The following is a 14,517-nucleotide window of genomic DNA, read 5'->3' as shown; positions in this document are numbered from 1 at the left end:
TTTGTTATTATAAGGTATTGTGCAATCTGTGAAGTGGTGATGTTGTTATTATATTATTTAAAAGCAATCTTAGATTGCTTGTAAATGTAGATTGCAAACTCTAGGGTAAACACTAAAACAGTAAAAAAAAAAAAAAAAAGTATAATTGATTGCTAAGAAAAGAGAAATCTAATCTCATAAAATTCTCAATTAAAACCACAAGGCCGGGCACAGTGGCTCACGCCTGTAATCCCACCACTTTGGGAGGCTGAGGCAGGTGGATTACCTGAGGTCAGGAGTTAGAGACCAGCCTGGCCAACATGGTGAAACCCCGTCTCTACTAAAAATATAAAAAATTAGCCAGGTGAAGTGGCGGGCGTCTGTAATCCCAGCTACTCAGGAGGCTGACACAGGAAAATCGCTTGAACCCAGGAGGTGGAGGTTGCAGTGAACCGAGATCGCGCCATTGCACTCCAGCCTGGGCAACAAGAACGACACTCCATCTCAAAAAAAAAAAAACAAAAACAAACAAACAAAAAAGAATCTACATGTCCTAGAGAGGTGCCAACAAATCAGACTAATAGGTACGTTCTTTCACAACCACTAGGATTGTTTTTACATATTAAGTTACTTTATCATCCATATTATACATGATGAGATATTAGGATCTCATATTCTAGTTACTCGGTGTCCTATTATAGAATGTTCTTTCACTTAGACTAGTTTTCCAAAATAAATTTATTTACTTATTTTAGAGATGTGGTCTCACTCTGTCACCCACACTAGAGTGCAGTGGCATGAACATAGTTCACTGTGGCTTCAAACTCCTGAATTCAAGCAATCCTTCCGCCTTAGCCTTCTGAGTAGCTGGGATTACAGGTACATGCCATCACACCCTGCTAACTTTTTAAAATTTTTTTGTAGAGATGGGCATCTTGCTATGTTGCTGAGGCTAATCTCAATCTCCTGGCCTCAAGAGACCCTCTTGCCTAGGTTTCCCAAAGCACTGGGATTAGAGGAATGAGCCACCTCTCCCAGCTACCCAATAAATTATTTCTTTCAAATTTTATTCAAAATTGAACTTTTTCAATAAAAGCAAAATAAGTAATGTTCTTGGGTCCTCTGGGATTCTGCATTAATTTCATGAACTCTGAGCAGTATACAACAGATTTTGTCCTCCACCACCTGCTTAAGGATATTGTTAGTTCCTTTTTAGCCAAAGCTTTCAAATTATTTTTATTTGTCCAATAATCCCTGTGACCCTGAATATGCCTCAATAAAATATATGTTTAAACAAATGAGTAAAAAAGACCTTGACTACTTGTTTACAGTGTGCTATTTATCAGGGGACTCATGCTAATTAGCAGTTAGGATTGTAGGCCTAATATTAGTGTACTGAATAAGCACCTCTAACTGTATGGATGAAAGTGGGTTAGTTCAAAGAGTGTTGGTTTACTGACAGCAATTTAAGTATGGGTCCTCCTGGCTCTACCATGTACTCAATTTTCCTTCTCTGTGCTTCATTAAAATTAACAGGATAAAAATGACACCAGATCAAAAGAAATGAGAATCATAACAATTTGTTCTCAGTTAAATAGACCAGTATCTTACTTTTTTAATGTGGTAACTTAAAAGCAAGCAATTTTACTCTGGGAGTTTAAGTATATGAATGCTGATTTTCAAAAGAACAAAATTTGATTTTGGAATCAACCTCCTCCTCCCACCACATGAGGCAACAATGAGAAACAATACTATCAAAGAGTCTACTAACAAAATTTGTCAGATGTTTTTGTTTATTTTATGTTCTTTTTGTATCAGTAATATTCATGGTACAAAATACAAAAACTTCAAAGGATATACAGTGAAAAGTCTCCTTCCCATCCCATCTTCTAACCACCTTCTCAACTCAGAGAAAACATTCACAGTTTCTTGGGCATCATTCCACAGACATTCTGTGTATATACAAACATATGTTCAACCTCTTTTTAAACAAACCATAGCATATGACATATTCCTCTCTGCTATTCCCACTCATCAATATATAGGAAGTCATTATATATCCATATATGAAGCACTTCATTCCTTTTTACAATTGTGTAACATTCCATTTTATAATTTCTCAAATACCATATTGATGTACATTTAGGTAGTCTACATCTTTTGCTATTACAAATCATTCTCCAAGTAATAAAAAATAAATGTCATTCTCCAATAAGATACATACATTACTTTTATCTTATACTATCACTTACATAAGCATATAAAATATTTCACACATGTATGAGTAGACAGATATGATAAATCCAGAGAAATAGAATTGCTGGGTCAAAGGGTATATATGCATTTGTAATTTTGATAGATACTGCCTAGCTGCCTTCTATAGAGGTTGTACCAACTTGGATTCTCACCAGCAATGTCTATTTCTCTACTCCACAGCCGCCATTGTTTAATCAAACTTTCTGATCCTTGCCAACTTAGATTAAAAAAAAAAAAAGTTTTTCAATACAATTTTATTTTGCATCTCTCTTGCCATGAATAAGGCCATTACCTGTTCATATCCTATGACTGTTTTCTACTGGTTTATAGGAAATAAACTTTATTTTCAAAGCAGCTAGGACAGACCACAAAATTAAGTCTTAAATCAAACACCTGTACACCTGTAATCCCAGCACTTTGGGAGACAGAGCAGGAGGATTGCTTGAGCCCAGGAGTACAAGGCCAGCCTGGGCAAGACCCCATCTATACAAAAAATTTAAAAACTAGCTGGGCATGGTGGCTCAAGCCTGTGGTCCCAGCTACTCAGAAGGATCGCTTGAGCCCAGGAGTTCGACACTGCAGTGAGCCACGTCTACAGCACTGCACTGTGCAACAGAGCAAGATTTTGTATCAAAAATAAAATTAATAAATCAAAATAACTGCTCAGTCCAAGAACACTATGAAATCTTTCTAAAACAATATGAATAAAGCCTACAAGCATATCAGGAGAGACACTGAACAGAACGTTAACAAAAAAAATTGAGACAGCCAATTGAGTAAAGAGTACAGTGCCTCCTTCCCCGTTTTTTCTCACCAAACCCTAGAAATAATATAAATGATATTTTTTTAAATAGCCAGTGATTACACAGCCATGCTCAAAAAATAACAGGGGGCCAGAAGCTGTGAAGAATTCCCATAAAATAGAAAACAGCTGGAGATGGACTAAAAAGGGAAATAGCATCCCAGAGCAGGTTCAAGGGCCTTCAAGGGCACCATCCCAAAGAGTGTGAACAGGAACTCCAGCACAAAAGCAGAAAGGCCAGAAAAAGGCCCACAAGCAACTAACAGAAGCTTGGCTAGTGCACCTGAGCAGACACCCCTGCCTAAGCCCTCACTCCCACAGGAAGCAACAACAGGGTGCTGCTACCTGGTAGGAACAGAGTGAAGGCAACACCCTGGGCACCTGGAGTATACAGGAGGAACAAGTTCACACATAATAAGACCAGTAGGCACTGAAGCACTCTTGCCAGAAAGATCTACCTGCTCCCCCACAGAAAGCAAAGTAGAAAACTGAGCCCCAACAGCATCTCTTCTGCAATGATTCCTGCCAAGGATTGCAAACACACACGCACAATCACCTGATCCCAATTTATTTGGAACTCTCAAAACCCTTATCAATGAAAACTAGAGTAAAGTAGAAAACACTATTGGATTATCTCCAAAGAGTCCTACTGCCTTTGCCCTCACTGGGCATCATTAGAATCCCTTGGCTTCCAGCTCTTCTTTCTCTAAATCTGTCAGTAACTGATCCCATCTCCTGGCTTTTCTAGTGGCTTCCATGATACTACTTTCAAATTTCTCCTTCTAGACCCAATCTCTGGCCAGGAAGCTAGTTCTATTGATATCTCTAAAATATTTAAGACTTTTTTAACTCAAGGATAATATATATAATAAATAATCAGTAAGTTTGTTGGTAACAACGATCCTTATGTAAGTCTATGCTAGAAATGGGAAGTAGGCTATTGCTGATACTTTTGGTAGTAAACCTTTCAAAGGACCTATCTTCAATGCAATGTAGTCAAGAACTCAATCTTAACATGTGCAAAACTAATTCTATCATTCCTCCCTGTTACCCCTTAAAACTCTCCACTACTCCCCTAAAGCTGCAATTATGTAAAAGCTGCCTTGAAATGTTATTTTGCTGTAGTACATATAACATATCTCTCCAGGTAGATTATTCCTGAGAGGCATGAATCAAGCCTTACACTTCTTCCTTATCCCTAATCAATCTCCGGCATACTGCTAAAGAGAAATTACTCAAAAAATACTTGCTGAAATAGCCAAGTCCCACAGCTAATAAATATATGAAAAGATCTTCAGCCTAAATTCTGAGTACAATATGCTAATTAAAACAATAATATATCATTTTTACCCATCAAACTAGTAAACGTTAAGAAAATACTTGGTAACAGGCCAGGAACTGTGGCCCACACCTTAATTCCAGCACTTTGGGAGGCTAAGGTACAAGGATTTCCAGAAGCTAAGTTCAAGACCAGCCTTGACAACAAAGCAAAACTCTGTCTCTACAAAAAATTTAAAAATTAGCCAGGCAAGATGGCTAATGAGCCTGTAGTCCCAGCTACTCAGAAGGCTGAGGCAGGAGGATCACCTGAAATCCAGGATTTTGAAGCTGCAGTGAGCTATTATACAATCATGTCACTGTACTTCAGCCTGGGCAACAGAGGGAGACTCTGTCACAAATAAATAAATAAATAAATAAATAAAATGCTCAATATTTTATATTTGTGAAATATGTGATAAATACATAAAGTAAATCTTCTCTTTTATGTGTACTGACTATCTCTTGATTTAATGTGCCTTAAATGGAAAGTAAACATTAGTGGATGTGAAAACCCATGATAACCAAATTCTGTTCTAACACCCTCAAAATGTGTAAATGATGCCCTAATGCCCTTTGTCCCTTCTCAGGCTGATAATCCACAAATTCTACACTACATTCCAGAATCGCTTTCCTCCTAAATATACATATAACATTATATATCATATATAATATAGTATATGCTATATAATATAGCATATTATATATGCTATATAATATATATAGGAGGAAAGTGATTATATATTATATAATATATTATATATATAATACATATATGGATTGTGTGTACAAACACACACAACACACATATATGACCCACTTGTACCTAAGAGACTTTAAGGAGAAAGCTGAAACAGGAGATCAGAGAAATAATGGGCAATAATCACCAGTCAAAGGACAGAGTAAATGCCACAGGTGCCATGAGTCCACAAGTAACAGAACATTCTCTGAAAGGTAACTAGGTTCCAAGTGCTATATTAAGTAGAGTTGGGTATTCCCTGCCCAATGAAATGAAAGCAATGGAAAGAAAGATATAAACCCACAAAGATCAGATCAAGGGAAGTGTGGAAGATGGGAAGGTGACAGAGGAGTGTACCTGAACCAGCAGACCGGAGGAAGCCCCAAAGGGAGTTCCTGCCAAGAGGGACACTAACAAGAAGGAGACAATTCACCCCATGGAGCCATGGGAAGGCTAATGAGCGAGAGACAGGGCACTGGGGAAGACGGGGCAAGGTGCAGGGCTAAAGTCTGGGGGTCTCTCTCCCCAGGAAGAGACTATTATGCATGCTCTCCAGAGAAATACGACTAGAGAGACCAACGCCAAGGTTGGGGAGAGTAATAAGGTGGATAACGAAGAAAACAAGAGAATGAACATAAAGTCAACTTGCTACAGCTCCACAGTGAGCTTCCCTGCCTCCAAGGCAGGAGACTGAAGGATTCCTCTCAAGAGAAACTGAATAAGACCTAGGGAAACGATACAGACATTTAGGAACTGCCAGGCCAATTTAAAAAATAGATCATCACCTCACAGTAATGCCCACCACTCAACAAAATCTACTTACAGAGCTTCCAATCGGTTTTTGGGTAGTCTCAACTTTAAATAAGAATGGACAGTCAAAAATGATTAGACTTGTGAGTAAAGCCTCCAACATGAAATATAGAAACCAAAACAGCCCGGGCGTGGTGACTGACTCCTAGAATCCCAGTGCTTTGGGAAGCCAAGGCAAGAGAATCACTTGAGCCCAGGACTTGGAGATCAACCTGGGCAACACAGAGACGTTTTTAACGTCTCTACAAAAAAATAAACAAATTAGCCTCTAGTTCCTGCTACTTGGGAAGCTGAGGTGAGAGGACTGTCTGAGCCTGAGAGGTCAAGGCTGCAGTGAGCTGTGATCACACCACCACACTCCAGCCTGGGCAACAGAGCAAGATCCTGTCTCAAAAATAAAAAAAAAAAAAAGAAACCAAAACAAACTAAAGAAAGGAATCATAGAAAACAGATGATTCTAAGAAAAAATTAAAAACTAAAATATCTTTAGATAGATAATAATGAAAACAGTAACAATAATAATACCAAACATTTATTTAGCACCTACTACATCCCCAGTCACCATCTTAAGTGTTTCACACATACTAACTGATTTTACACTCACCACAAACTATGGTGTAGTACTTTTTTTTCTCATTGCCTAAATCATAAATTGGCAAATTACAGCCCAAGGGCTAAATCCTATGTGCCGCCTGAAGAATGATTTTTACTTTTTTTTTTTTTTCAGACAGGGTCTTGCTCTGTCACCCAGGGTGGAGTGCAGTGGAGTAATCTCAGCTCACTGCAACCTTTGCCTCCTGGGTTCAAGCGATCCTCTCATCTCAGCCTCCCTAGTAGCTGGGACTACAGGCATGCACCACCATGCCTGGCTAATTTTTGTATTTTCAGGTTTCACCATGTTGGGCAGGCTGGTCTCAAACTCCTGACTCAGGTGATCTGCCCATGTTAGCCTCCCAAAGTGCCAGGATTACAGGCATAAGCCACTGCACCCAACCTGATTTTTACATTTTTAAATCGTTGAAAAAAATCAAAAAAATATTTTGTGATGTGTAAATTATATGAAAAGAAAATTTCAGTGTCAATAAAGTCTTATTAGAACACAGCCATGCTCATTTGTTTACATATGGTCTATAGCTGTTTTCCTGATACAACAGCAGACTTGGGTAGTTGCTACAGAGACCATTTTTGGTGCCCTCATCCCTTTATACTCTCAGTGCACCACAAATCTCAATGACATGGTTATACTCAACAGCATTTCAAGTGTCATGAGTATTTCCATACTATAACTATTTTACCAGTGACTGTCATGTCAAAAGAATGGAAGTACTCTGATGTCACACTTGTAAGTCACAGTGGACTGTAGATTGTTTAAATCTAGTTAGATGTCAAAGCACTTTATTATGTAAAAGCATCACAGCTGTGCCAGCAAAATACAATATAGGAAGTATTACTAGACTAAGCACTCATCACAATATCCTGCTATGCCCTGCCACACAGCATTCACTCCCAACTCATGAGAGCAATGAGCAGGAAAATGGGCAAATATAAAACAAGATATACCTCCTCAGAGCAGAATGTCTTGCCAAAAATTAAAAATGGAAATAGGGCTGCAACCAAAGTAAATTTCCAAATGGCTCATTTGTTAAGCAAGCAAGGAAAGTATTTACGAATGGTGAGTTAATTAAATTGTGTTTGATTACAGCAGCCAAAGAATTGTGTCCAGAGAAAATAAATATCTTTAACATCTTACTCTTTCCATGTAAACAGTGGCTCGAAGTACAGTATGTATGAAACAATTGCCCCTGTGAATATTTCCCAAAAAAATCAAGAAAATACTAATTCAGCACAATCTGAAGTAGAATCTGCTAAGATGTGTAACAACTGATGGTGGTAAAATTATGTATGAAGCAGAAAAAGGCTTAGCTGGACAAATTTACAAGCCTTGTGAAATGTAAGGTGTTTAAAGCCCCACCCACATCCTGCTGATTGGTCCATTTTACAGAGAGGTGACTGGTCTGTTTTGACAGGGTGCTGATTGGTACGTTTACAATCCCTGAGCTAGACATAAAGATTCTCCAAGTCCCCACCAGATTAGCTAGATACAGAGTGCTGATGGGTGCATTTACAAACCTTGAACTAGACACAGAGTGCTGATTGGTGTATCTACAATCCCTTAGCTAGACATAAAGGTTCTCCCAGTCCCCACTAGACTCAGGAGCCCAGCTGGCTTCACCTAGTGGATCCTGCACCAGGGCTGCAGGCAGAGCTGCCTGCCAGTCCTGCACGGTGCGCCTGCACTCCTCAGCCCTTGGGCTAATCCACCCTGTCAAAACAGACCAATCAGCTCTCTGTAAAGTGGACCAATCAGCAGGATGTGGGTGGGGCCAGATAAGGAAATAAATGCAGGCTGCCTGAGCCAGCAGTGGCAACCCGCTCTGGTCCCCTTCCACACTGTGGAAGCTTTGTTCTTTCAGTCTTTGCAATAAATCTTGCTGCTGCTCACTCTTTGGGTCCGCACTGCCTTCATGAGCTGTAGCACTCACTGCGAAGGTCTGCAGCTTCACTCCTGAGCCAGCGAGACCACAAACCCACCAGAAGGAAGAAACTCTGAACACATCTGAACATCAGAAGGAACAAACTCTGGACATGCCGCCTTTAAGAACTGTAACACTCACCGCGAGGGTCCGTAGCTTCATTTTTGAAGTCAGTGAGACCAAGAACCCACCAATTCTGGACACAGTAGCACCTTCTAACTGAAATACTGGACAGAGTTTCCATTGTTGTAGTATTTTGCTTAATTATTATCCTGATAGCAGGGATAATTACCAACAAAAAGGAAGCATGAAAGTTTTACTATCACCGAGTTTGCTAGAACTTCTTATTGGGTTTGGTAATATGTCACACCCTGGCTATGCAAAGAAGGTTATAAAAGAAAGAGATTTTCTGTGGAAGTCATGAAGGGATTAATAACTGCAGGAAAGATCTAACCAAGGTTAACACTGAAGTTACTCCAGCCACCCAAATCCAATGCCACTTATCCTAAAAGGAATGTTACTTTTATATTAACATTTCAGCAACATCTGGTGGAGGCAAACCAGTGTTACAACCCATCGGAATAGCGACAGAATCAAACTTCAAACGATGCTGCAGACAGAACCACACACGAACATGCCTTTCTTCCAAGGACCCTTAGACTGACTCCAGGAGGAGCCCTAGCTGCTGATCCCCACATGATGCCCCTTTTCAGCAGGAAGTAGCCAGAAAGAGTCATCACCCAACACCCCCTAACAGCAGTTAGGGTTGCTACTCCAGAGCAGGGAATAATGATATAGGAGTTAACAAGGAATCACTTAGGCAGATAGCAAGGGCATGGGAGTCCTCAGTAAGGCTTTTCTTTTTAATGAAAAGCAGCCCCAAATCATTTTCTAACAAAGAGCAGCCTGCAAGCTGGGAGCTTGCACAGGATAATGCCTGCAGAAACTAAGGACTAGACATTTTCAAAATGGCGGCTCCATCTTCCCTCTCTGCCAGCCACATGTACTGTAAAGGAGCAGAGAGGATGGCGCCAATCAACTGGAAAGCCCATTTGCATAAGATTAGGTTGAGGCAACCAGCCTTCCCCACACACTCTGTAGATGTCATACATGATCGAACCGATCTGTGAGCCCTACGTAAATCAAACACTGCCTTCTCCATATAAAAATCTGCTGCGGGCTGGGCGCAGTGGCTCAGGCCTGTAATCCCAGCACTTTGGGAGGCCGAGGCCGGTGGATCACAAGGTCAGGAGATCGAGACCATCCTGGCTAACACAAACCCCGTCTCTACTAAAAATAGCAAAAAAAAAAAAGAAAATTAGCCGGGTGTTGTGGCCGGCACCTATAGTCCCAGCTACTCGGGAGGCTGAGGCAAGAGAATGGTGTAGACCCGGGAGGCAGAGTTTGCAGTGAGCCGAGATCGCGCCACTGCACTCCAGCTTGGGCGATAGAGCGAGACTCCGTCTCAAAAAAAAAAAAAAAAAAAAAAAAATCTGCTGCGGTCCATGGCCCTCCCCCTTTTTTGGACGTCTCTCTCTCTCTTTCTCAAGGAGCTGCTCTCCTCTCTCCCTTCTTCTTTTTTTTTTTTTTTTTTTGAGACGGAGTCTCGCTCTGTCGCCCAGGCTGGAGTGCAGTGGCGCAGTCTCGGCTCACTGCAAGCTCCGCCTCCCAGGTTCACGCCATTCTCCTGCCTCAGCCTCTCCGAGTAGCTGGGACTACAGGCGCCCGCCACCAGGCCCGGCTAATTTTTTGTATTTTTAGTAGAGACGGGGTTTCACCGTGGTCTCGACCTCCTGACCTCGTGATCCACCCGCCTCGGCCTCCCAAAGTGCTGGGATTACAAGCGTGAGCCACCACGCCCAGCCCTCTCTCCTTTCTTCTATTAAACTTTCCACTCCTTAACCCACAAAAAAATAAAAATAATAAATAATAAAGAAAAGGCCAGAAAGTAAGCTGAGGCTTGACGCTTTATACAGAGACTCACTAAAGGGCATGCCTTCTTACTCTGCACATAGTAACCGTACAACTATATACATCCTCCCTAAGACTTCCAGATTGATGAATTCTACACCTATACACTGACAAGCCAAAATATCTATGTCTAGTCAGAACTGCCTTTTGAGTGTCAGGCCCGTTTATCTAATTGCCTAACATCTATCACCATCTGGTGTCCCAAGGGCACCTCAAACTCCACATGCTCAATACTGAACTTAATATATATCCTTCTCCTTGTCCATCTCCAATTCTCATCTTTTTACACCACTCATTCAGATATCCAAGTCAAGAAACCTAAAGGAAGAGAATGAAAAACAACTAACAGTTATAGTGTATATATTGCTAGGTACATAGAGGTATTTTCATTTAATTCTCTAACAAACATATAATATATATTAGTCCCATTTTACAGATGGGAAAACTGAAGTTCAAAAAGGTTGAGTAACATGCCAAAGCAAATAAATGACAGAAATAGGATTCGAACCTAGAGTTTCAAAAAGTATGTAGGTTAGTCTGGGTCCAGAGAAACTAATTATAAAGGAGCAGAGGCCAGGCGCAGTGGCTCCTGTCTGTAATCCCAGCACTTTGGGAAGCCGAGGTGGGTGGATCACCTGAGGTCAGGAGTTCAAGACAGCCTGGGCAAAATGGTGAAACCTCTACTAAAAACAATACAAAAATTAGTCGGGCATGGTGGCGCATGCCTGTAATCCCAGCTATTCAGGAGGATGAGGCAGGAGAATCACTTGAACCTGGGAGGCAGAGGTTGCAGTGAACCGAGATCCCACCATTGCATTCCAGCCTGGGCAACAGAGTCAGACTGTCTCAAAAAAAAAAAAAAAATTGCAAAAAATGCGAATTCCCTACCCAATCTCCAGTCCTTCCTTCCTTTTAGTAACAGAACTCCAATTTTTTGACCAGGCATATTCTTGTTCAACTAAGATATATTTAAGTCTTTAAGAGTGGACAGTCACTTCTTTATCCCTTCCTCCATCCTGCTGTTTGGAACATGCAAATTTTAGCTAGAACTCCAGCAGCCATCTTGGACCCAGAAATCAAGGGCCATACTTTAGGGTTAACAGTGTAAGAAACTGCAAGGAGGCTATGTTCCTGATGACAGCAGAGCTGCCAAACCAGCCTTTAACTGTCCACCTCTGGACTTCTTTTACAAAAGAAACAAACTAGTCATATGTTTAAGCTATTATTTTTCAGGTCTCCGTTATTCATAGCCAAACCTAATCCTAACTAATACAGGTAGGGTTTTCAAAGTATTCTGGGTGGAGGGTTGCATGACATATTTTGAAGGAAGAATTGTCAAGATTCAGTGACTGACTCAACCTAACAAAGAAATCTATCATCGATCATATGATGGACAAAAGGTTTTAAACATATTTCACCTCTATTTCTCTCCTGCCCTCCATTCATTAAAAAGCCTACCAAAGTGACAATTCTTCAAACTTTCTGTAGAAAAATGAGCCATATTAATAAAAAAAAAATGGAACAATCAGGATGGCAGGATCTCATGGAAAAATCAGGAGATAATTATGCCACATTTTTCAGAGTCAAACATAAAAGTGTTTGCACTGTTTATCCTCCTTGTATCAAATGGATTATCACACTTTTTTAAAGTACAGTAAATCTTTCTAGATATTAAAAACTTACTATTAATTTTTATGTGTGATAATGGTATTGTGGGCCTATTAAAAAGAGAGAGCAGGCTAGGTGCAGTGGCTCACCCCTACAATCCCAGCACTTTGGGAGGCTGAGGTGGGCAAAATGCCTGAACTCAGGAGTTCGTGACTAGCCTGGGCAACATGATGAGACCCCGTCTCTACTAAAAATACAAAAAATTAGCCAGGCATGGTAGCACATGCCTGTAATCCCAGCTACTCAGGAGGCTGAGGGAGGAGAATTGCTTGAACCCAGGACGCGGAGGTTGCCATGAGCCGGGATCACGCCACTGTACTCCAGCCTGAACAACACAGCGAGACTCTGCCTCCCACCACCACCACCAACAAAAAAAAAGCCATTCAATCTTCTACAGATATATATTGAAATATTTACAGATGAAATTGAATGCCTATGATTTGCTTTAAAATAATAGTGAGTGGGGATAGGGATGGATAGGGACATAGATGAAACTAAAGTGGCATGAGTTAATTGTTGAAGCTGGGTAGTGGGTACATGGGAGTACCCTTTATTATTTCACTGTGTGAACTTTTCTATGGTTAAAAGGTGCAAAAACATAAAAACTCCTTGACCTACATGTCGTAACAACACAGACTTCTTAATAGCTGAATCTCCTTCCTATTAACATTGCCCCAACTCAGTTCTCTGCCATTTAATCCACTTGCGACTGATAGTTTCATCAATTATTCCAACTCATTTTGCCCTATGTACTCAGTTTATGAGCTTAAGCCAGACACCTAACCTCTAAAAGACTAGTTCTTCATTTACAGAATGGGAATATTCATACTAGTCCGGTCTATCTCTGAGTTGCCGAGAGGATTATCTAAAATAAAACTTCAAAGCAGGATAATCACTCCAGAAATCCATATATTCATAAATTTCATCCTCTGCAACAACCATTCACCCATTCCTATAGATTCTCTTCCCTTCCACCTCGTTCTTGAGCCCTCAACTCATCAGCCTAAGCACCTGAGTTCCTCTGGTGGACGCTACATTCCTCTCCACCGTCTCCACCCTCCAGGTTTTCATCCTTCAGCACATCACCCTTGCTCTACACACCCCTCTCTCCAACTTCCCCTCTCCTCTTTCAAGGATCTCACTCCAGCTGTGCCCCCTAATCAGTCTATCCTGGGTACCCGCTTTGCTGGCCGATTACAACCATCCCATCACTTCTCTACCCCTGTTCAGTAGAGAACAGCTTTATCCAATCAGCTTTACCACAACAATACCCTCAAACCCCACTACTGCCCCCAGTTCACAAACACCCACACTTTCACTTTTCAGTCAAAACACAATTGCTCAGGCAAATTCACGGAGACTGAAAGTAGATCAATAGTGTAGGGGAGAGAAGGAGGAGTGACTGCTAATGGGTGCGAGCTTCTCTGCGGGGGGTGATTAAAAATGCTCTGGAATTAAGGGTGGTGATGGCTGCTCAACCCTGTGAATATACTAAAAACCACTGAGTTGTACTTTTAAAGGGTTAATTTTCTGATATGTTAATTATATCTCAATAAACTATGAATGTAAAAAGAAGAAAGAAAAACCCAACAGCTATTGCTCACCCTGCCCATCACACGCCCATTTGTCAGACCAACACCGCCCCATCTCCGGAAGCACAGACTTGGCCTTCGGTATCCCCCAACTCCCAACAGCGGACTCGGACAGAGGTCGGTCCGCTGTCAGCACAGCCCCTCCGGGTGGCCCAGGCGCCCGCGGGCGGGGAAGGGAGGGTCCCTTCGCCGCCGCCCCGGGGCGCTGGCCGGGAAGGGTGGCCCCGACCCCCTCTGACAGGAGGCCGGGGACAGCCGGGCTTTCCGGCCCGGCCGCGCTGAGGGGGGCGGCGCCACAGCCCACCTGTCTCAGCCGGCTGGGGATCCGCTCCAGCTCCACGGACCCGCGGACGGACGGGCGGGTGGCAGAGGGGTCAGGAGAAGTCGCGGTCGCCGCCGCAGCCCCAGGTGGCGCACACCGGCTCAGGCCTCCATGTTTCCACGTCTCTGCGGGCACGGATCCGGCTCCGGCTCGGCCTGCAGCTCGGCCCCGGTTCAGCTCCAGCCCGGGCCGAGTCGGTGCGGAGGCCGGGAGGCGGCGAGGTAAGAGGGAAAGAGGGAAGCAACCGCGAACGCGTCTAGGGACCGAACCCCCAGGCGCGCGCGCCAGCCAGGCGCTCACGTGGCACGCGGCGCGCGCGCGGGCTTCTGGAAACTGTAGTCCTTTGGGTGTTATTCGTGCCTCCGCCCTCCTGTTACCTCCTGGGCTACCGCAAAGCCACGTGGCGAAATCGAGAAGTGCAAAAACGGCTGGGCGCGGTGGCTCACGCCTGTAATCCCAGCACTTTGGGAGGCCAAGGTGGACGGATCACGAGGTCAGGAGATCGAGACCATCCTGGCCAGCATGGT

General features: G+C 42.5%; 1 protein-coding gene across 5 annotated transcripts in view; it reads right to left on the bottom strand.

Annotated features, from left to right (window-relative positions):
* DYM (dymeclin) overlaps positions 1 to 14,387 on the bottom strand; it is a 401,308-nt gene extending 386,921 nt beyond the window's left edge. For all 5 annotated transcript variants that reach the window (XM_030810464.1, XM_030810466.1, XM_030810462.1 and 2 more), the window contains exon 1: positions 13,973 to 14,387. The gene's annotated coding sequence lies outside the window, so the exon portion shown is untranslated. The remainder of the gene's footprint in view (positions 1 to 13,972) is intronic.
* Positions 14,388 to 14,517: the final 130 nt, after the last annotated feature.

This window comes from Nomascus leucogenys, chromosome 4 (genome assembly GCF_006542625.1).
Source record: "Nomascus leucogenys isolate Asia chromosome 4, Asia_NLE_v1, whole genome shotgun sequence".
NCBI classification, from domain to species: Eukaryota; Metazoa; Chordata; class Mammalia; order Primates; family Hylobatidae; genus Nomascus; species Nomascus leucogenys.
The sequence above is the reverse complement of the archived record's forward strand: the minus strand, read 5'-3'. Positions and strand labels throughout refer to the sequence as shown.